At 43.5% G+C, this 22467-nt stretch overlaps 1 protein-coding gene across 5 annotated transcripts in view; it reads left to right on the top strand.

The window, feature by feature from the left end:
- Window positions 1-22467, top strand: part of UBE4B (ubiquitination factor E4B) — a 111658-nt gene that overhangs the window by 768 nt on the left and 88423 nt on the right. The window lies entirely within an intron of this gene.

The following is a 22467-nucleotide window of genomic DNA, read 5'->3' as shown; positions in this document are numbered from 1 at the left end:
GACACCTTGGAGATTAGTCGGCAACTCTTTGGCGCTTTGGACAGGGATGGTATTGCGCCAATGGTGCCTGGTCTTTGGGCTTGGAGAAGGACCGGAGATGACATTTTCCAGGAATAAAATGAGTCCCCGAGTGGGTGTCGGTTGTATTCTCCTACATTTCCTTGCCTTCTTTCTTCATTCCGAACTCCATTTGCTTCTTTTGGAGTCGTTGAGGGTCTGAAGCAGAGGAGAGCATATTGAGGCGTTCGTTCCTTTTTTCAGGGTATTTAGGCAAGAAGGGCTTAGATGTACATCAAGTTAAATGTGTGTGTGCGCGCGCGCTCCCTCCTTACTGCAGAGATTTAAAGAATAATTTTGGATGGAATCAGAATGCATGGGTGTATTTTTTAAGAGAGTATTTTATAACCCAAGTATGTGTGGCTATTTCAACGTGTAAGTTGATTAAACATACGTTTGTGTTTGGGGGTGGCCTACACACAGATTCTTTGATATTTAACAAAATATGTATCTTCTCAATAGCTTAGTGCATTGCAGTTAAAGTCTAGTAATTTAACAGATCTCTAATGACTTCTGGCACACTTCTCTTTAATTCTGCCTTTTGTCCCTTTCAAACTTGTTTTGCTGGAGCAGACACGGAACAACAAGCAAATGGAAGCAGGTGACTTTGTAAACTACCCAGTTATCATTTCCGAAGGAGTCTTCCAGATTCCCTTCTTTAAGTTTTAAAGATTATTTAATAAAATTGTCATAAAAACAGTGGCAAGTAGGGTACAAGGAATTTCCTGTGATTCTACTGACTTTTCCCTACCTTTTTACAAATTGGGAGCTTCCCTCTCAGGACCCCTGCTGGCCTCACTCCCTTCCACCTACCTCCTCATTTCTTCCACTGGCTCATATAAAACTTCCCTACAGCATTATGAAAGTACTCACCCATCAAGTTGGTTGTACTATAATATTCCATGCTTTAGTTTTAGCTACAGAGTAGTGAATATGTTTACTTAGGGACTAAAATTCTCTAGGGATTGAGGCATGCAAGTGGTGGGTTAAGGGTCAGGTAGGAAAGGAAGCAAATAATTTTGTTGGTTGTGATACTTGGCCTTTTGGAAAGTCAGGATTGCCCATTCTGTGTTACTTTGTTTTCTTAAACAAACCAAGATTGTAAGTTTAAATTACAAGACTAGTGAGTAGTTTTTTTCATTCAGGTAGGAACTATCCGAGTTACCCTTAGAAGCACTTTGCTTTATGTAGTTTTTAAAAGTGTCCCCAACCCCTTTTTTTCTCTACTATTCTAGAACTCTTAAGGCAAAAAGTTTCTATTTTTCAGTAGTCCTTTATTTTCTTAACGTTCTCTAAATTGTCCCTGGTTTAGAAATTTTTACTTGCGTTTATAGCAAGAAATTGTTTTCAAACCAATAAAGCATACAGACCAGTTAAAGATACTGTATATTTGAACTGTGGCTCTTCCCTTTATCCAGTCCTTGAGGAAGGTGTAACTTTTTTGTGATCATATACGGAACAAATGTAATTGTTGTGGAGGAGATAGAAAAACATTTTTCGAGGTCGACAGAATATTAAACTAACTGGGAAAAATTAAATTCACTAATATAAGATCAATGTAAAATTAGATTCAACAAATTAGTTGGCCTGAACACAAATGGACAGTTCAATAATAGGTAATTTTACTCTCAGCAGAACCTAAAACAAATTTTGGGGGGACAAATAAGGTGTTGGGTTTTATTTTATTTTTAGTCAATTTCCTTTAATTCTGGGATTAGATAAGCAATTCTCATCAGACATTTCCAAGCTTTGCCTTTGTTTTGTTACTCTGTTGGTGGAAACTTGTGTCACAGATACAGTAGGTGACATTCATTTGGTTAGAAAATAATACATTTATGTTACTGAAAATTCAAACATATATCTCAGAGTGAAAACAGGCAAGACAGTGATCTTTCAATCTAAAATAGGAAATTAGGTAAGGCAGAGTTTCCTGTTTTAAGAAAATGAAAATGTATGAGAGTACAGTCCATGAAAAATAGAGGCTGGTATAACCAGACTAGCAGCTCTAGCAGATTTTACATTCTGGGCCCTTTTTGGTATCTCTCCTAGATTGATCACCTTGAATTCTTGTACTTTTCTGCTCTTGCACTTTCTAAGCTGAGCACTTCATTAACTTCATTGCTGTTCATTATTTGTATAGCGTATTAGAGTTTACTGCTCTACAGATCAGCAGATCTGTGACTAAGTTCCTCCTCTTCAGGAACCTACATTCCAAAGCATCATTATGTTCATTACATTCATTCTGTACCCTGCTCAGGTGTTGTTTTTCATGTACCAAAATGATGCTGTGAGTAGCGCAGGTATTTAACACTGTTTATCAATTGTGGTGATGAAATGTCATTGAAATGATTTGCTTGCTTTTTTCTTTTTTTTTTTTTTTTTTAGCTAAATCTTCTTTATGACCTAGTTCATCCTCAAGATGGCTGGCTGGCATTCAGGGTGTGGTCAAGGTTTTAGAAAAGTGTTAAGTCTTCCTTCTGAAATGTAGGATATGTGACCTTGGACTTTTTTAGTAGCCAGGTTCTTTAAGTGGAAAGGGATAGACATTTATTAACAGCTTTAGAAGCCTGCTCTGTGCCAGGCACTTTACAACCATTTATTTGATAAAACAATGCAGTAGAGAAGGTCCTTCAATTTTCCTTATTTTATAAGTGAGGCAACTGAGATTCAGGTTAAGTAATTTGTCCATAGTGACCTGGCTTAGATGTGACAGCTGGAATTCAAACCCAGGGTTCCTGATCTAAAATCTCTTTTTACTACATTGTAGTACTTAACGACTGGCAATAAATTCACCGCAGCTTCTTTATAAATATCTTACTTACAGGCTTGTTCTGCATAGTTTTTCTGTGCTTGATCTGCATTGTTTTTCATGAATGCATTCATGATGTAACCAAGTTTGTAGTCTTTTTTGGTGCTTACTGTCATCACGCTCCTTCAGAATTGTTCACGGTACTGTGTCTCCCCAGCAATGAGGTAGGTTAGGAAAAGGTCCTTTTTCTTAAATTATACTTTAACTGGAGGAAGGGGTAGAGGTGGAGATTGATAGGTGTCCATGAATAGGTGTAGGGTGCTTAATGCTATTGTGGAGGTATGCACAAGATGTTGAGAAAAAACAAGGAGGGACCCCTACTGGGGCAGTGTCTTAGTGGAGACTTTCAAGAAAAAATGAGGTTTATGCTGAGCAGTAGTAGCCAGGGGAAGGATTCTTGGAAGTGACTGTGAGACTGGGGGGCTCAGGAAAGGGCCAGGAGTAGAGGGACTAGAGACAGGATTTTGCCTCGGGGTACCAGATCTTGGAGGATTCTCAGAAATGCTGGGAGTTTGAACTTGCTCGGGAAGACTGAAAGAAGCCTTCGAGGGATCTTAAGGGGTTAGAAAAATGGTTGGCAAGGGTGTAGAAGGTGGATTGGAAAAAGGTGGCTGCAGGCCGGGCCACAAATTAGGAGGCTGTGTTGTTGCTCTCTAGGAGTGAGGCAGTGGGGTCCGAAGTAAGACACTGGCAGTGGAATTGGAGGTGGGCTAACGCCAGGAATATCTAGGGCCTAAGTTAATCCGTTTCTATGATCAGGTTGATGTGAAGGAGGTGGGGGCAGGGGAGGAGTAAAGAAATACCAAGTCCTTGATTTCTCGCTTGGGAGAAGGATGGATTGGAGGAGGGATGAGGAATTCTAGACAAGGAGCAGAATTTGGACAAAGCAGATGAGTTCTTTTGGACCATGGAAAGATGAGCCAACATGGAGACCCCCAGCGCTGGCCTTTCTACCTCTTAACATTTCCATTTATTTGACCTTTTCTTTCTTTGTAACAAGCCTCAGAACCTAAGCTCACTTTTTCCCTGGTAGATAGTTGCTAGCACTTGCTTTATAATCAGGATTTTTCTTCCTCAAGCAGGATGGGAGGGTGTAGCGTCCAGGGCCCTTCTCCTCTCCTTTTGTTCATTTTAGGCAGGAGACAGAGAATGGTGATGATATCAGGTGACATTTATTGAGCTCTTAATATGTGCTAAGCATTTAACTTGCTCAGCAAGGTTGGTATTATCCACATTTTACAGATAAGAAAATTGAGGCTAATACAAATTAAGTAATTTGCTGGAAGGCACACAGCTAGTAAACCTAGAATCTGGATGCTAATCCAGGGACTGGTTCCAGAGTTTGGAATCCCTTTACTAAACTACCTCCAAAACAGAAATAACCTGAGCAAGTTGTCACATTTACAACATTTTTACTGTTCCTCTTGAGATGGGCAGTGGAAGCCCTAGTTACTGCCAGAGTGGAGTTCAGCAAATAACCCTCTACTGTTAAAGGGAAAGAAGACAGACAGACTCCTGACGAGGGGCCCTTGGGGCTTCAGGCCTTTGCCCTGAGCAGCGTGCATTTTCTCATGAGGTACTTACAGTGTGTCTAGGTGATGTCTTCCTGTACGCAGCTCATACAGCGACATTTACATGTTTACTTGCATGTCAGACGCCACGTGGGCCCTGCTTGCATGGAGTTCCATGCTAGTGGGAGGAACACGATAAACAAACATATACTGTTCACATAAGATGTCATTTGATGGTAAGTCCTATGAAGAATAGTGAAGGAGGCCCAAGGAGGGTGTGTGGAATGCATGCAGTTTGAGGGGCTAGTTTTTGAATAGAAATTGAAAGGATGCCGGGGAAAGAATGTTCCCAGGCCCAGGGCACAGCCAGAACCAGGGCTGCGTCCTTGGTCTGCTCCACGAACAGCAAGCAGCTGGCCCAGTGTGGTTGGAGCCTGCCAAGCGGTGGCACAGTGGCAGGAGATGAAGTTATTCATTCTTTCAGGTAAAATGTACTAGTTCTTATAACTGGGTTTCAGTCAATTCTGTACACCCCCCACCCCTTTTTGTTCACATTTTAACATCTTTGAAATTGGGATGCTTCTGATAATGGTATAATCACCATTGGCCAGGTGGCAGTTACGACACAGGTGTCATTTCCTGTTTATGTGTGAACCAGGTTCTACCTGTTCATATTATTGCCTTTTAGTTGAGTGCTGTGTCTGGTAAATTTAGTTGCCATTTTAACTGCCTTCAAACAAATTACACTTTGAGCAGAGATGAAAGCAAATGTTACTTTGTATGCAGAGAGGAATGGAAGCAGTATGGGGTGTGAATTTGATATTAGTAAAGAAAATGTTTGTTGTTGGAGGAATAACCACAATGTCATATTTAATTGCAAAGCAACAACTGAGTACATTAGGCAACTCTAGACAGGCAGAAATCCATACGTCTGGGAAGCTGTGTCACATTTTGAAATTGAACATACAATTAGAAGGATTGCCTTTCACACCCAGGCAATTCAGCTGAAGGTCGAAGACACTCTACATCCCTTTGACAGAAATTTTAAAGCAGTGAGAAGCTGGTGTAACTGATTACTACTCTGTCCTGGTCTATTGTTAAGGCATTTTGTTGTGGTTTAATGGGCAGTATTTTTTTCTCTTGATGGTGCAGAAACTAATGGTGCAGCTAACAATGAGTGACGTCTCGTTTGCTGAAATCCAGTGTATGCCCAGCATTGCTCTAGAGCATGGGGATATGCCAGGGACAGTACAGGCATATCCTGCCTTCATGGGGCTTACATTCGGATTTATGTTTTAAAAGAGTCATTCTGGCTGCTGTGAAGAGAAGAAATAAAGGAAGAAAGACTGAAAGCAGGGATAAGGTTAGGAGGCCATTTCAAGGGTCCCAGGATCAGGGTTAGTGGTAGAGAAGGTGAGAAAGGGTCGGATAGTGGATGGCTAGATATTTTGTGGGTAGCCCCAATAGGATTGTCTGATGGGGTGGATGTGGGGTATGAAAGACGAGTCGAGAACGGCCATGTGAGTTGAGATATTGTGCAGACTGTTGTAACACAGACACATGAAATAGCAGCTGCTTAAGCCCAATAGATGTTTATTTCTCTCTAAATGGAAGTCTGGGTAGGATGCTGGGGCTGTTGGGGCAGCTCTGTGCTCGTTAGGGGCCCAAGCGCCTTCTGTCTTATTGTACCGACGTTCGGTCCATGTGTGTCTGCTTTCTAGCCAGAGGGAAGAGGAGAGGGGACGGGGAAGACAGGCTCCTTCTCTTTAATGGCACAGGTTGGAAGCTGCGTAGGTCACTTCTTCTCACCCTCCCACTGACCGCAGCCTAAGTCACATGGCCACAGCTACTTGCTATGAAGCTGAGAAGTAGTTCAATGAAAAGTTTTCGTGTGTTGGAAGGAGAGAACAGTGTAGGCCATTCTTTCCAAAGCCTTTCCCCAAGTCTAAAACACACTCTGCACCTTCCCAAAGGAGACAACCCTCAGTCATCTTCAGAGTCCAGACTCTCTGGGTGATAGGCAGTCCAGGAACCTTCAGATTAAAATACAAATTACCCTTTGTCCCCCATCTTCCACCCCCTAGGTTCTGTGGTAGAATAGGATAGGGTGATGGAAATCAAAACTCCGTTTAGAAAAGGGAAGAATGGACGGACAGACCCTCACTGGTCCATAGCCATTGTCAGGTCCTGCCAGGCTGTTGTGTGAGAGCTCCCTGCCTTGGCAGTAGCCGGAGTTCCCCCCTTAGCCCGGGTAGCAACCCCAGGTCTGCTCTCTTGGTGGAACTCCATTGTCCCTTGCCCTCTGTCGTAGTTTTTCAGTGTCTGTTTTCCTCTGGGGCCAGGTCATTCGAGAATATTCCCTTCCTGGGCTGAACAGTTTCTCCAGCTTGTTAGCTTGTTTCCTGCTAGATACTGAAGGAGTTAGCTTTTTAACCCCACTCAGCCCCCCAATTTCTAGACTCCTAGTAAACTTAGGCTGTAGACCGTGGACATGCCGTAGTTACATCAGTATTCCCTTTATTTCCGTATGTGAATCGGCAAGCTGCAGCCTGAGTCTGTCGCATTCTTGTGGGACTTCTTGCCCAAAGTGGCAAGAAGCCAGTAAGCACCCAAATTCTGAACTGTTCAACCAGTTCCCCTAGAATTACAGGCCACATTGGCATGTAGCCTGTTCTCTGAGGGGTCACTGGCTTTCCCAAATGTATGGCTGTGGCCTAACAAGGGTGACCAGTCTTCCATCCTATAGCGTCTGTGCCTCTGCTGAGCCCCAAGCCATTGCCACATATTTACAGTCTGTTAAGGATGGTTACTTCCAGCTTCCAAAGTCTATACATTCGTTAGGATATTGGTTTGGCTTCAGCAGAGAGATCCAACATAATAACGGCTTAAACAAGATAGAAGCTTACTTTTCTTTTAAGTAAAAATCTGGATGGATGGTTGAGAGCTGGTTTAGGAATGCTATGACTACTAGGGAGCCAGACTCATTCTGCTTTGTGCTGTGTCATCCTCAGTATGAGACATGTAGCTGGTAGCCCAGGAAGGCTGCTCTAGCTCCTGCAAGCACACCTGCATTCCAGTTCTCAGGAGGAGACTAAAGGGGAAGGAGAGGGTGTGTCCCTTCTGGACATGACCAGGAAGTGTCACATATCACCGCTTACATCTCCTTGGTTAGAACAACATCATGTGGCCACTACCAAATGCAGGAGTGGCTGAATGTCTAGTGAGGCCACTACTATTTCTACCCCAGTGATATCACGAGCTTTAGCCGACACAGCTTGAAAAGTGGAGTTGTCATGTACTGAGATGGGGGAAGTTGAAAAAGAAGATTTGGATGGAGAAATTAAGTGATCTATTCTGATCCTCTGGTGATTATATTGCTTATCATTTATCCACACGAAGATGTCAAGTAGGCTGTTGGATGTACGTTGGGTTTGCAGTTCAGGAAGGAGCACTGAGCCTCCAGCCACTCCAGCACGTAGAGGCAAGGAGATCAAGAGGAAAGGATTTCTGGAAAGGCCCAGAGAAGGAGACTGATGAGGGATAGCCATGGAGGAGGAGGAAAGTCAAGAGAGCATGGAGTCCTGGCATCCGGAAGAAAGTGTTGCATGATGGGGAGGAGTGTTCAACTCTGTTCAATGTCAGTAGTAAAATAGAGGACCAAGACTTGACGATGAGATTTGGCAACGTGGAGGTCAGTGGTGACCCTTGACAAGTCCAGTTCCATCGCTGACTGGAGTAGATTCAAGAGAAAATAAGAGGAGAGAGTACATAGCACAGGAGTGAGGTGTGGGCTCCAGGGCAGCCATCTGAGGATGGTGGAAGCCATGGGTTTAAGAAGTGAGAATAAAATATTTGGTGAGCATATCCTTTAAAATGTTATCTCTTACCATTCCCTATTATAATCACTTGATTCCTTTCTTCATTTGTTGTTCCTCTCTTTCCCCCAGGTAGGAAGTAAAGACAAAGAGATAGATTTGTATGTTTTCCTAGCAGGATGTTCTGGGCCTGAAGAGTTCCAAATGTAAAATTTTGAACCCTAGTCTGGGGAACCCTGGATCATATTAAAGCTTTAAAAAAAAAATCTGAGTGGCAAATATGTGTGTGGTAAAGATCTGAATATCATTAATTCTCTTTGTTTAATTTCACCAAATATGTGTGGGCTGCTTATTCTTTGCTAGGTATTGAGGCTCAAACGTGGAGCTACCTCGAATATAAGACCTGGTCCTTCCTGTCAGCAAGCTCACACTCCCGTGGGCACAGCCAGTTAGAGTTCAAGTGTTAACACAGATGTGTCAGTGAAGGGAGGAGTCCAGTCCACAGTGCAGCTAATTCTGATGGGGGAAAGCTAGGAAAGACTCTGGGAGGATTAGGGTTGGTCCTGAAAGACCATCAGGATGTTGACATTTAGAAAAGTCTGGTGAGGAGAAATGTTTCAATTATGTCTCACTCTGGGTAAACTGTATTACATCCATTCCTTTGAAATTGATTGTAAAAGTATTAGAACCACTGAGAAGAACACTGAAGATGGTGAAAACTATTGATGGATGCTTGTTGATCTGAAAGGTTGTATGATGCGATAATCAGGCGCAGCCAAGTGTGTGTCGCCAGACTCTCCTCAAGCAGTAAGAGTGCAGAAGCTGAAGGAGGAGGAGGAGGTGGGGAGAAGGAGGAAGAGCAGAAAAGGTATTGCATTAAAATTACTTCTGATGCTAATCACACTGCATTGGAATTGTCTCCAGAAACACCAGCTCCTTACATCCTCCTTCACTCTTTTTTATCCAACTCTTAGCACAGGACTTGGCACGGAGTGGCCCACAATAAATATTTGTTGAATGCATGGATTGAATACAATGTGTCTTTTTTGTGACTCTTCATTCTTGTGTTGAAATAGTTTTGGCTTTTTTTTTTTTGTGCTGTGGCTACATGAAGTTACATTAGTTAGGTTCAGCTGGGCACTTGAAAGAAACCTGGTCAGAGCTCTAATTCAGAGTCAGGTGTACCTGGATTTTCTTTGGATCAACCATTTGGCTGACCCTGGCCAAATTCCTTCTCCTTTCTGAGCCTCAGTTTCCTTACTTGTAAAGTGGGGTTTCGAGCTCATGACATTGTTCTTCATTCAGACTAATTATCTAATGGCTGTGAATCATAAAGTGCCTGATGGCAGTCCCTTGGCAGAGTGGGTCCCTGGGACCCATGGGCTTTCTTTTCCAGAGGAGGATTGAATTATACACAAGTAGGGTTTTAGTCGGTGCCCATGTAACATCTAACCCTTTGCAGGTAATAATGCTGCGGTCGTAAAAGGCGGTATGTTACTGGTTAGGAGGACTAGTAGGCCCTAGCTGATGGGAAAGGTTGTGTTGGAATCCTCCTGTTCACTCTACTTCCGTGCTTCCTGAAGTCTGCTCACCCAGGGCCCATCTTCTGTATGAAGCCACACACACTGCTGTCCCTTGTCAGGCCTCCTCCTGCCTTTGTCTAAGACCTGGAGTGATCAGGGGGCTGGAATGTGGAGCGAGGAGGTTTGAAAGGACATGAACTGGGCAGACGGGGGGGTCTGAGGAGTCCCAGAAAAACAGGCTGCATATCAGAACCAAAAAGAAAACTCAGATGACTCAGTCTACTCAGATCAGATCACTTGCTTTGTCTTCTGAAGGGACTGTCCCCTTCTGCAGGGAATCTCTGAATTAGATGTCATTGTGTTAACTGCTCCCTAGCTGCCATGTCTTTGGCATCTTGTCCACTTCTCTGAAGACAGTAGTCAGGCAGGAAAAGAGTAGCTTTGGGGTCCTGGTATTGAGAAGTACTTGGCCTTGACTTAATTAGCTTTCTAATGAAACATTATGACATGTATTCAGTGCACGTTGTTTCTTTGGTCTCTGTCAGTGTTTGGTGTAGATTCTAGATGTGTCCTAGTGTCATGGTGATTCAGTTAAATTTTCTGACTAGATGAGGTAGCGCTTTGCTTATGGACCTTTTTTGGAGCTGAACTGCTAGGATTTCCAAGCAAATCATATTTGATCACTTGTCTGCCAGGTACTCATGTAGAATCATATCAGGGCGGGGTCTTCTGCCAGACCCTGTGTCTGCACTTGTCATCAGGGAATGTGCCCTGCAGGCGGAAGTGCCCCATACTTGGTTAATACTCTGTCTTGCTGTCTGGAAAGTCTTAATACATCCTGAGCAAGAGGCGCTTTATTTTCATTTGGTGCCAGACCCGCAAATTCTATAGCTGGCCCTGCTTGTCACCCACTTTCTTGGTGTGGATATGTCTGGGTAGAGGGACTAGATCCTAAAAGTATAGAAAATCACATGAAAGCTCGCCAAAGAGAGATGTCCATGTTTCTATGGAGAAAATGTTAGTATGTGTCTGACCATAATGCCATGTCGTGAATAGAATTTCTTGAAAAATTTCAACAAGTTTCTACCTATATGTCATATTGACTCTTTGGATAACTCACTTAATTTCAAATAGATTTGCTTTTTATAAAATCAGGATTTTTGACAGGCATTTACTTCCATATTATCTTTTTCTCGTTGTACATCTTATTTCTCCAATCCCAATAAAATGTCTTTTCTGTTTTATCAAGTACAGTATAAAACTCGGTCATATTTCACAGCATAAATACTTATTTTCATGAAGTATGAACTGTATTTAAAAGTATAACTCATGTTGTTTTAAAATTAATTTTTTTTTTTTTAATTTAAAAATGTTATCCAAGGTTAGTTTTCTATAATGTTAATGTTTATCTGTAAATACTTACCTGGGCTGACCAACCAGGTATTATGATTGACCAAAAATTATGATGTACAGATTACCAATTTTCAAAAATAATAAAATACATTTAATGTTAGAGAAGGAAAAAATCTGCATCTATGGATGTCCTAGTGGGGAAAACTTATTTCTGAGAGGGAAATGGAAATTAGTGCAAAATTTAAAAATACCCAGCAACCGGGGGTGGCTGGTTAGCTCAGTTGGTTAGAGCGTGATGTTCGTAACACCAAGGTTGCCAGTTCGATCCTCGCATGGGCCACTGTGAGCTACACCCTCCTTAAAAATTAAAAAAACAAATGAACAAAGAAAACCCCCCATAAAGAACCTTTATGATCTACACAGTATAACTTTTTATGTGTAATTTGATTTACTCGTAAAATTGTCTGGTTCAGGGTATCGATGGATGGGAACATTCAGAAAAAAGCAGGCAATAAAAATTTTTTTGAGGCAAGATGAAGGAAAAAATTTTAAACACTAAAAAAAAAAAAAAAAAGACCACTTTTCTTTATTGTATACAGATCCACCAGCGGAATTCATACTTTGGCTTCAGCAATAATTATTTCGTGGACTAGTTAATAATGTTAACACTCTGCCCTACACAGAAAAAAAATTTATAGCCCTTTTTGAGCTTTGAAGATCAGTTACATAGATGTTTATAGTGTCGTTTGTGGTATTTTTTTTTTAGGATGCTAACATGTGAAAACAGATATATGTTTATGTTTGGTGACTGTAATTAACCTTTTATGTTAATCTTTTACTTATGAGAAGTACAGACCACACATCATTTCTGTGGAGTTCCAAAGAAATGCCACACTTTTTCTTTCCTTCAAGGACATCTTGGGGCTGGTGGGGTGGGGCATCTGTAAGGGCTTTTTTTTTTTTTTAACTCTATCTAGGAGTATCATATAACCACTTCACTCTTTTTTAAGATTTTATTGGGGAAGGGGAACAGGACTTTATTGGGGAACAGTGTGTACTTCCAGGCCTTTTTTTTTTTCCAAGTCAAGTTGTTGTCCTTTTAATCTTAGTTGTGGAGGGCGCAGCTCAGCTCCAGGTCCAGTTGCCGTTGCTAGTTGCAGGGGGCGCAGCCCACCATCCCTTGTGGGAGTCGAACTGGCAACCTTCTGGTTGAGAGGACGCGCTCCAACCAACTGAGCCATCCGGGAGCTCAGCGGCAGCTCAGCTCAAGGTGCCGTGTTCAATCTCAGTTGCAGGCGGCGCTACCCACCATCCCTTGGGGGACTCGAGGAACTGAACCGATGACATTGTGGTTGAGAGCCCACTGGCCCACGTGGGAATCGAACTGGCAGCCTTCGGCGTTAGGAGCACGGAGCTCCAACCGCCTGAGCCACCGGGCCGGCCCTTGAAGGGCTTTTGTTGTATTCATTTTTACTTCATAAAATGTCCTCATGCTCAAAAAGTCTGGTGATTTCTGGTCTAAGGAAATGTGAATAAAGCAGTTTTTTGCCTTGAGATATTATTATTAGAATGGCTTGCGAGTCGGAGAATTTTTGCAGATACCAAGTGGAAAAAAAGACACGTGAAAGTGTCCCTTTGGGCACCTCTTTGTCTTTTTTGAAGTTGATGCATTCGAGTAACAAAGCACGTATAGCCATACTGGGACGAGATGGTGATGTGACAGTGTCTCCATTTCTGATTTAGAAAGGGTCTAGTGGCATTGGCTGAGGGATGACGCTTCACCTGTAAGAGGAACTTAAACATGAATGACCTGGTTAGGAAGGAAAGCTTTCTTCGTACCAAGAATTTGATGGACAAATAAAGGCCGAAAGTCAGTCAGCTCTGAACAAGCCCACCTTCTCTAACACTGTTGTATGGAATCTTGGTTTTGGAGTATTTAGAGGGAGTGTGAATGGAGAACTTTGGTAGAGATTACAGGAAATGTGAGAACTCTGCCCCAGAAGAATTTACACTTTGGTTTCAGCAATAATTATTTTGCGAGTCGATTAAAAACAAAACTTTCCACGTAGCTGTGTCTTAAAAAATTCTTTTAAAATGTTTAATACTGTCTGTTTCACTTGGTCCCTTATAAGTGACCAGAATCCGTTTTATGGAATGACGTCTGAAGAGGCTGCTGCTTGGTCTCGTGTAGGTTCGTTCATCTTGTCTGTTTAAACCACACGAGATCGAGGATGAGAGCGGAGACCACATCATCCCTTTCTACCACTTGGGGTATTTTTGGTGAGGACATAAAATTGCAACTGCTAGAATCATTTTTTAAAGAGCAGCTCCGATGGAAACACTCCGGGGATCTTTCTCTGCCGTGTAATGTTGGTGAACTGGGCTGTTGATCCTAGTGGTTTCTCCTGCCAATTTCACAGTCAGCTCACAGATCTGATGCTTTTTAGGAGCCGTCCTACGTATTCATACTGTTTGGGTGAAACAGCCCTAAGCCAAAGGAAAACAGTGTCTGGGCCAAAAAGGAAGATGGAAAGAGCAAAAGTTATGGAAGTTATGAAAAAACAAACAAACGATGACTGTTCACTGTGTGTTAGGTGGACACTTTTCATTTGTATCACAAGTATTTGCTGAGCATTGTCTGCATGAGGCATTGTCACAGTCGCTGGGGATGTGACAGTAAACACAATAGACCAAGTCCCTTGATTATTTTGTGCCCCAGGGACATAGACTGTAGAGGAAGGGTACAAAGATACCATTACCTTTCTCTTGCAAGATGCGTGGTATTTATATTACCACCTTCTAAATGGGGAAAGCAAGGCTCAGAGGGGTAACACGGCTAGAAACGGGTGCCGCTGGAATTGGGACCCAGAGCTCACTGGCCCCATGAGAGCTTCGTGAAGGTGCGGTGGGGAGGAGGTGGGCACGGAGCAGCAATTCACGCAGCCCTGCACTTGGTCCCTTGTATCGCTTCCAAGTGGAAGGCTGTTTTTAAAAAATTGCTCTGATATCAAACGTTGATGAAGAGTCTAGAATGAGTCTGTTGCCTTCCCTTACTTTCTCTGTGTGTACGTATTTGGTGTTGTCTACTGTTTCTTACTCCTGTACCCTCTGCTCTACCTGGAGCCTTCCCTCCCCGAACATTAAACAGCTTTTCATTTTTTAAGACTCAGCTGAAGTGTCACCTTCCCCTGCAACCTTTCCCTTTGACACCCCACATTCCTGCGGGCCCCACCCCGGTTTGGCTTTACTTTTACCTCTATGCAGTACCTAAGAGTATCTGCTTTGGTCTGTTTCCCCTACTAGACTGACGACAGAGACCAAGTCACGTGCATTTTTTGGTCTCCAAAGCCCATTTCTCTCAGGGCCTGAAACCGAGGGGTGTGGTGAAAGTTTGTTGAGTCAATGAGTAAATCTTTCGCATCGTATCCTATGTGTTTTTATATGTGGCCTTTTCACTTAACATTGCATTAGAAGCATTTCCTTGTACACTTTCGAATTAAAACGTCATTTTTAATGGCTACAGGTTTTTCCATCATTGGGTGTACTATGACTGATTTCGTTTTTCCCTAAATTAGACATGATTTGGGGGTGAAGCTTTGTCTGATTTTAGGGTGATTTCCCTACGATTTCTGAAAGTGGTAGTACTGGGTAAACCCGGTAAGATGACATGGTCAATTTTAAGGCTTTTTCTAGAATTTAGCCCGATTGCTTTCCAGGGTGGGTGACGGCCTCAGTTAGTGTCCACAGGGCCGGGTGGCGGTCTGGAGTCCCCTCCAGATCCAGTGTCACTTTCTGAAGATGTAGAGAGGCAGGCACAGGGCGGCACGTTTGGTGGGGCTCCGTCTGAGCTTTGGTTAGGATTTGGGCCGTGAGGAGAAATGAAGAAGGCTGGAAGGAGAATGTCACGTAAATGGACACAGATGTCAGTGTGCTGTTTTTCTTTGTTAATTACACCACAGAGTGACTCTCTTTGATCTTTCGCTTGCCAAATTTTTTTAAAAAAAAACATTTGCTAATCTTTTTCTAATCTAATTCTTATCCTGAGAAATTACAGCTTTTAGCCTTCCCTTGAAATACACTGTTTTTTTGGACATGCCAGAAATCGTAATGACAACAATAATAGCTCGTGTAGTCAGCACTTATGATCTGCTAAACACTTTACATGGATGACTTTACAACTATTTAACTCTATGAAGTCAGGATATGGTTACTGATCTCATTTTATCCTTGTCAGGGTCACACAGCCATTGTGTGGTGGTAGGTTGAGCCCAGGCTGCCTGATGCCATTGTCCCGCTCTCCTAAAGATGACACTCAGCAGGCATGTTCTCTGGTGTCCAGAGAACAGGAGTCATTGTGCACTAGAGACAGCCCAGAGCTCCCTAGGAAGATACGTGGTGTGTGTCCTTGCCCTTCCACCCACCTCCTGGGCTATTATTGGGCTATTCCCACTCCCCATTTCCTGTAGGTGAGTTGTCTTGAAAGAAAGTGGTTATCAGGCACCTCTTGTCTGTTCCTCTAACCTTCCAGTTTACCTACTTTATCCTCACTGACGGCTTTCCACTTTTGGGGGATAAAGCCTTCCTCTTCCTAATAAAAGTAATGATGGTGGTAGTGGTAGAGGAGAAATACTTGTATTTATCGAGTGCCAAGCACAGTTCTAAGTGCTTGAGTTTTAACTCACACTGGCTAAGGCTGTCTTCACCTGTGCTCTGTCCTGTCTTGCCCTGTGCCTGGCTTTCTTAGTAATCATTTCAGTCTTCCATCTTTCCTTCTCTCCTTTGATTTGGAAAAATCTCCAGTTTGCTCCGTTTGTACGACAAGATGTCACCTCTGGTCCTGCATTTCCCTGTAGCTGTCACTTTATCCTGTTCCTCCCCTTTCACAGACTAGACTCTTACAGAGATGGGTCTCTTATCCCACTCACTTTCAGTCCCCTTCCTTCCCTGCACTTTTTGGGGAGTCTTTTCCTTTCATCACTCCACCCAGACTGCTCTTGTGAAGACCACCAGTGACTTCTTGATTGCCAAACCCTGGGGCACTTCTCAGAGCGTGTTATTTCACTTCTCTTTGGTTTTGACCCTGGTCACCACTTCTTTTTTTGAAAGTCGCTTCCTTTGGATACCATGGGTACTATGTTTCCTTGATAATAAGACCAGGTCTTAATATTAAGTTTTGCTCCAAAAGACGCTTATGTTCAGGGGATGTCATCCTGAACAATCATGCTAGGGCTTATTTTCCGGTTAGGTCTTATTTTCGGGGAAACACGGTATACTACTTTGCTTTTCTGTCTCCCACAGACTGCTCTTTCCTGAGCACACCATCATCACACAAGTGATGATGTTCCTAGGGCTCTATTCTTGACTCCCTTCTAATTTCCTACCTCAAGGCGCATTTTTTGAATGAATGAATGCATGCATGCATGAATGAATGCCCTTTCATTTCCCTTACCATTCACTTACTTATTCTCCAGAGTTTTTAGTGCCCCTGTACAGGTCCGTGCTCAGGAGATGGTTGTGAGCCAGACAGCCACGTTCCCGGCACCTAGAGCTGTCTGCCATGTAAATACCGATGGCGCTCAGTGCCCTTGCCGGTGCTTATCTCCGGCCTGAGATCTGCACCCACATCGGCAGCTGCCCCAGCACGGTGGACAGGGAGGACACACCGCCGTGCTCATACCCAGCTCTGCTTTGGGGTGTCCTTGGAGCGCCCCCAGAACTCTCTGTGGCTCAGAGTGGATCAGGAGTTCTGTTGAGAGCCCATTTTTATGGGGGGCCGAGTGAAGGACAGACCGCCCATGCATTCCCTGAGAGAGGGATTTTGAATCTTTTTTGAGTCAGGGACCTCTGAACATCCTACGAAAACTGGAGGCTGGCGTGACCCTCAGGTGTGCAGTCGCAGCCCTAGGCGCTCTAAAATCTCTCCTGGAATCAGGCCACACCAGCACGGCTGATGTGTGCATATCCTCACGTGGGCCCCTCTCCAGGTGCTTCCTCTCAATTGTGTTTTGGCGTCAGGCATGTGCTCATACTGAGTATATGGCGTGTGCTGTTGTCACATACTGTGCTCATACACGGGTCGCGTGTACTCATCTCACTTCTGGCGTTGCCTTATTTTTTCTGTCATCGCTGTACTTCTGTCCTAATTTCCTTACCTGTTTGATTTTAACTAATAACAAATTAATACATTATTTTAATAAATAATTAAAATTCATTTAATGTTTTTTGTTAATCGCTTTAAACAACAAAATGCTACCCATAAATAAAAGAAGTGTCACCCGCCTATAGGGCATTTCTATTTGGGTACAGGCATCTCATAGTCAGTCGTCCAATTGTAACTCATCGGAGCCTCTTCTTAAAACCTCCTTCTTCCGTATTCTCAGTTTAGGGGTATTTTACTATCCACTTAGGTGTTTTGCCCTGAAGTCTGGCCTCTCCACTCTTCCTCACAGCTCACTTGCAAATAATGACCGATTTGCATTGATTATAACCACTACGTAGCCCTGGACCGGTCCCCTCCCTCTCCCCCACCGCCCAGGCTTGCCTTGTCCCGCCTCAGCCCATTCTCCACATGAGTCGGAGCTGGATGAATTGTCTTAAAAGGTAAGTCTGACCCAGTCACTCCCCTGCTGAAATCCTTCAGAGTCTCTTCCTTGCCTTCATCAAAAAGTTCTGCTGCTTAGGATGGTATTCAGATCACATCATGAATTTGTCCCAGCCTGTCTGTCCTGCCTTGCGTCTTGCTGTGGCCGTACCCTCTCCTAATCAGACGATCCCCGAATCCCCTGAACACCGTGTGTTCTCACAAAACCTCCGCACCGCGGCCGACGCTCCTCGGACCTCTCACCTGGCTGACCCCTACCTGTCCTGGAGAAGAAACTCCACAGTCAGGTGACATGCACAGTGTTAGAATCCACATGTTGCTCGATTTTCAAAATTACTCTCTGGGCTGGTTCGATTATGAGATAACTCTAGTTAGTCTGAGTGAATTTGAATCCTGAAAACCGAGTGGTGAAAAAAGTCAGGTGATACTCTGTGCTTATTAGGTACTTTGATAGTGTCTCTGGGGAATCCAGTACTTGTGCACGCACGCACTGTAAGTAGCAGAACAATGTACGGAGCTTCCGCAAGCATGGCATTTATTCGGAGGGTACAGAGGTCCTCTCCCTGAACCCAGGGACAGAAAAGCGGGAGAATGGAACCAGAATCAGAATGCTGCCAGCGCCTCCTTGGTCTTGGGTTTCGGCTTCGGTAGAATCACCCCGTCCGTACACACTCCCCGTTACCTTGCCTCTTTCTCGCTTTCTCATACACGTTTGGCAACCCTGGCTACTCCAGCCCCATGCCTACTACGTGCTGCGGAACGCAGAGAAAACGCAAGCCATGCTGGTGGGTTTGATTTTTCCCTCAACTTTTTGTTCTGAAAATTTTCGGATCTGCAGGAGGTTGAATGAGTCACCTAGAGTCATCAGTCATTGGTGTTGCCGTTTTGCCACATTCACTGTGTGTGTGTGTGTGTGTGTGTGTGTGTGTGTGTGTGTCTACGTGTATACCTGCATACATACACATAATTGTTGGATTTGGCTGAACTGTTAGAAAGTACAGAGAACCATAAAGCAGAGATGGAAACTAGGTGGTGGTCAGGGAAGGCCTCACTGAGAAGGGGATATTTGAGCAAAGACGTGAGGGAAGGAGCGTGCCAGGGGATGGGCAGTGTGCAGTAAGTGAGCCTACCATCCCGCCATGCTGGAGCAAAAGGCACTCTGCGTCCTAGACTGCCGCTGTTCAAATGCTCACTGGCCCTTCCTGGGAAGGTTGGGTTTCTCCGCCCCACTGGCTGCAGGTATGGCCGTGTGACTTGTTCCAGCCAATGAAATGAAGGGCTCGCTCTGGACCAGATTGCAATGTGCCACCACTCTGTCCCCTTTCCTTAGGAGTGTTTCAGGTAGCAGCTGCTGTCTCATCGTGGGAGTGACAATGACACGGAGCCGAGCTGCCCTTTCACCGGAATGTTTTCACGTTTTATAGACATAGTAGAAAATAATAATGGTTTCAGTTTCTTCATTAGAAATTGTATGAAAGGAGAAGATGGGGAAAAATAGAAATTTGTTATGCATCATTACCATTTTCATTTGTGTATAATTTGCAATAATGGAGAATATCCATTGTAATTTAAATATACCCAAAGGGAATCTCTGCGAGTGCCCTTTTGCGACCTGCTTTTTCTTTCTTTTTTTATTGGGGAAGGGGAACAGGACTTTATTGGGGAACAGTGTGTACTTGCAGGACTTTTTCCAAGTCAAGTTGTTGTCCTTTCAGTCTTAGTTGTGGAGGACTCAGTTCAGCTTCAGGTCCAGTTGCCGTTGTTATTTGCAGGGGGCGCAGCCCACCGTCCCTTGCGGGAGTCGAACCGGCAACCTTGTGGTTGAGAGGATGCACTCCAACCAACTGAGCCATCCGGGAGGCAGCTCAGCTCAAGGTGCCGTGTTCAATGTTAATGGCAGGGGGCACAGCCCACCATCCCTTGCGGGACTCAAGGAGTCAAACCTGCAACCTTGTGGTTGAGAGCCCACTGGCCCATGTGGGAATCGAACCGGCAGCCTTCGGAGTTAGGAGCACGGAGCTCCAACTGCCTGAGCCACCGGGCCGGCCCCACGACTTGCTTTTTCAACTCCATTTTTTAAAATAAATTGTGCCAAAATGCATGTAACATAAAAATATACCTCTTTTTAAGAGCGGGAGATAGTGAATAGAAAATACATTGTTTTCTTTTAAACCTATGGCATTACTGAGCTCCATCTGTGTGGATGGATGGATGGATGGATGGATGGATGGATGGATGGATGGATGGATGGGTGGATGGATGGACGGACGGATGGACGGATGGATGGACGGATGGATGGACGGATATTGGATGTGTGTATAACCTCCCTGTGATGTGATACCGGATGCCCCAGAATGAGTCGCAGTCCCCTTCTTTGTGTCTTTTCTACTCTCGTCTCTTGTGCAGACCTTATCATGCTGTATCATCATGGTTGATTTTCTTCTGTCTTTCCCCATTGGACCTGGAAATCCGTGAGGATGGGAATTATGATGTAAGTGTTATTTTATCTTTAGTGCCTGCTACAGTGTCTGGTGCAAAGTAGGGACTTAATAAACCAACAAAGGACTGAGTTTGGGGGGCAAGATTATGTTCATAAAGTGTCTTTTTTTGGTTTTATTTACTTGTACCCTATATATACTTTGAACCAGAAAATGGAAATATTCTTTATTTCAGTATATACTCTCATCAAAGAGGGCGTTTATTATCTAACATTATTCTAATGTTAGAGTATGACCGTAATATCTGCAATACTAACATTTTAACACAAATTCGTGTATTCATAACTAATGATGGACAAGCACTGTCGTCAAATGTAAGGGTGTCTCTGTCTGCAATTCACTGCAACCTCAGACAGGATTTCCTGCTGTAAAGATCTGTGGCTAAGAGTAGGGTTTCCAGGCGGGAATTCCCGCCTGTTCTCAGGAATTTTTTTCGCTCTCCCATTCCCGAATCCCGAGATATAAACTGTTTTCTGTTCTCCACAATGAATCGTTTCCACAAAGTGACGGCAGATACTACCAACCACCTGGGTTCAAGGAGCCGATTTTCCTCATTTCCCGACCAACTTTTCTCGGGATTCGGGAACGGGAAAGCAAAAAAATTTCCTGAGACAGGGCAGGAATTTTCACCCCTCCTCCCCCCAGAAACCCTAGTGATAAATAGGAAAAATGTCGAAGAGATACATTGTGAGTACTATGTTTACTTCCCATTGTGGGTTTTACTGGGTTCAAGGAGCCGGTTTCCCCCCGGTTTCCCTACCAACTTCTCTCGGGGTTTGGGAATGGGAAAGCGAAAAAAAATTTCTGAGAACGGGTGAGAATTCCTGCCTGGAAACCCTTGTTAAGAGTATGCACTCCAGAGTCAGATTGTCTAGATTCACGTGAATCTAGTCTTTTACTTTCTGGCTTGTGACCTTGAGCAGGTCACCTAACCTTTGAGTTCAGTTTCCTCATCTATCAACTGGGAAAATAAATGTACTGCTCTCTTCGGATTATTAACTAAGTTTATATACACGAACCCCTTAGAAGAGCATCTGGCACACAATAAGGGCTAGGGGAGCGTTACTCACGTTATTATAAAATATTCTTTTGTCTTAGCATGTCCAGCAGTCCAAGTAGTTTGTCAGTGGCTGAACTAGACGACTGTGTTACCTGTCTGCCGACTCAGCTTCCTCTTTGCAGGAGAGAAGATGATGGCATTGTACTGAGCAGTAAGGAGACATTTACTTGTGTTCAGTTCAAATCTTTGAAGAAGAACTTAAGTCACTTCTTGCTATAATGTTAAGGTTGAAGGAAAAATTATTTTTCCATAGTTTTGGCCTCATGGAGACAGTCTACAGTAGCAGACTGAGTTTAATAGATTCTCTAAAAAGGGGGATGGTGAGGGTTAGGCGACCAGACTTTTTGGAGCTTTTGAGTAAAAATTAATTCAAACTTGTGAATTTTTAAAAGGAAACTTGGTGGAGTTCAGATCACAGAGCTGTGGTGTTCAGATTTTTAAGTGTGTTTACTTGGAGATGTATTGTGGGGCGTAGATAAAAGCATCTTGTGAAATTTTACAAATTTTGCATATGGCCAGCTATTAAAAAAGAATAAAACCACAGTAAGAATCAAAATGGGAGGTATTTCTAGAAGGGCACTGTCCCAGAGAGTAAATATTTGGAAGTGTTTTTTTGTGTGTGTGTGTTTTTTTTAATGTGGAGATTTAATTTTTTTGAGTAGAAGAGTAAGGTGGCTTTTGTAGAAAGACTATTTACTAAATTGAAAACGATGCTTTGGGAGTTCCTTTGCCACCACAAAGTGCTAAGAACAGGAGGAACAGTGTGGCCCTTCCTGCCTTAGGGTCTGCCTCTGCCACCCAGTGGCTCGTGCTGTTTTGAACAGTAACTGTTTGGAATCTATTTTTAGTTGATCAGGAACGCTCTTGTGCGTGAAGGAAATGCAACATCAGGATAGAACAGTGCTGGGGAAAGCCCTCTTTCAATGTCGTTTGTGAAGTAAGAACTGAAACAGTCAACCCAAGAAAAACTCCAGGAATGAGATTTCCTTATCAGTATATCTGGGTTGAGTTGTGGTTTAAAATAAGGACGTAAGTTGAGGAATTGGAAGTTCCTTTTTTATGCTTTTGGTGTTTTCTGTCTGTGACATCTGGGAAAACAAAATTCTTTTAAAAAGGACTTTTGTTTAACTGACACCAATCTTGTGTGCTTAGTGTAAAAAAGTACAGTAAGCAAAGAGAAAAAGGTTTAATAATATTTGGGACTATTTTTCGTTTGTGTCTCATATGTTCTGTTGGTGAT

The sequence above is a fragment of the Rhinolophus hipposideros genome, assembly GCF_964194185.1.
Source record: "Rhinolophus hipposideros genome assembly, chromosome: 8".
Lineage (NCBI taxonomy): Eukaryota > Metazoa > Chordata > Mammalia > Chiroptera > Rhinolophidae > Rhinolophus > Rhinolophus hipposideros.
This window is presented reverse-complemented; position numbering and strand designations above follow the sequence as displayed.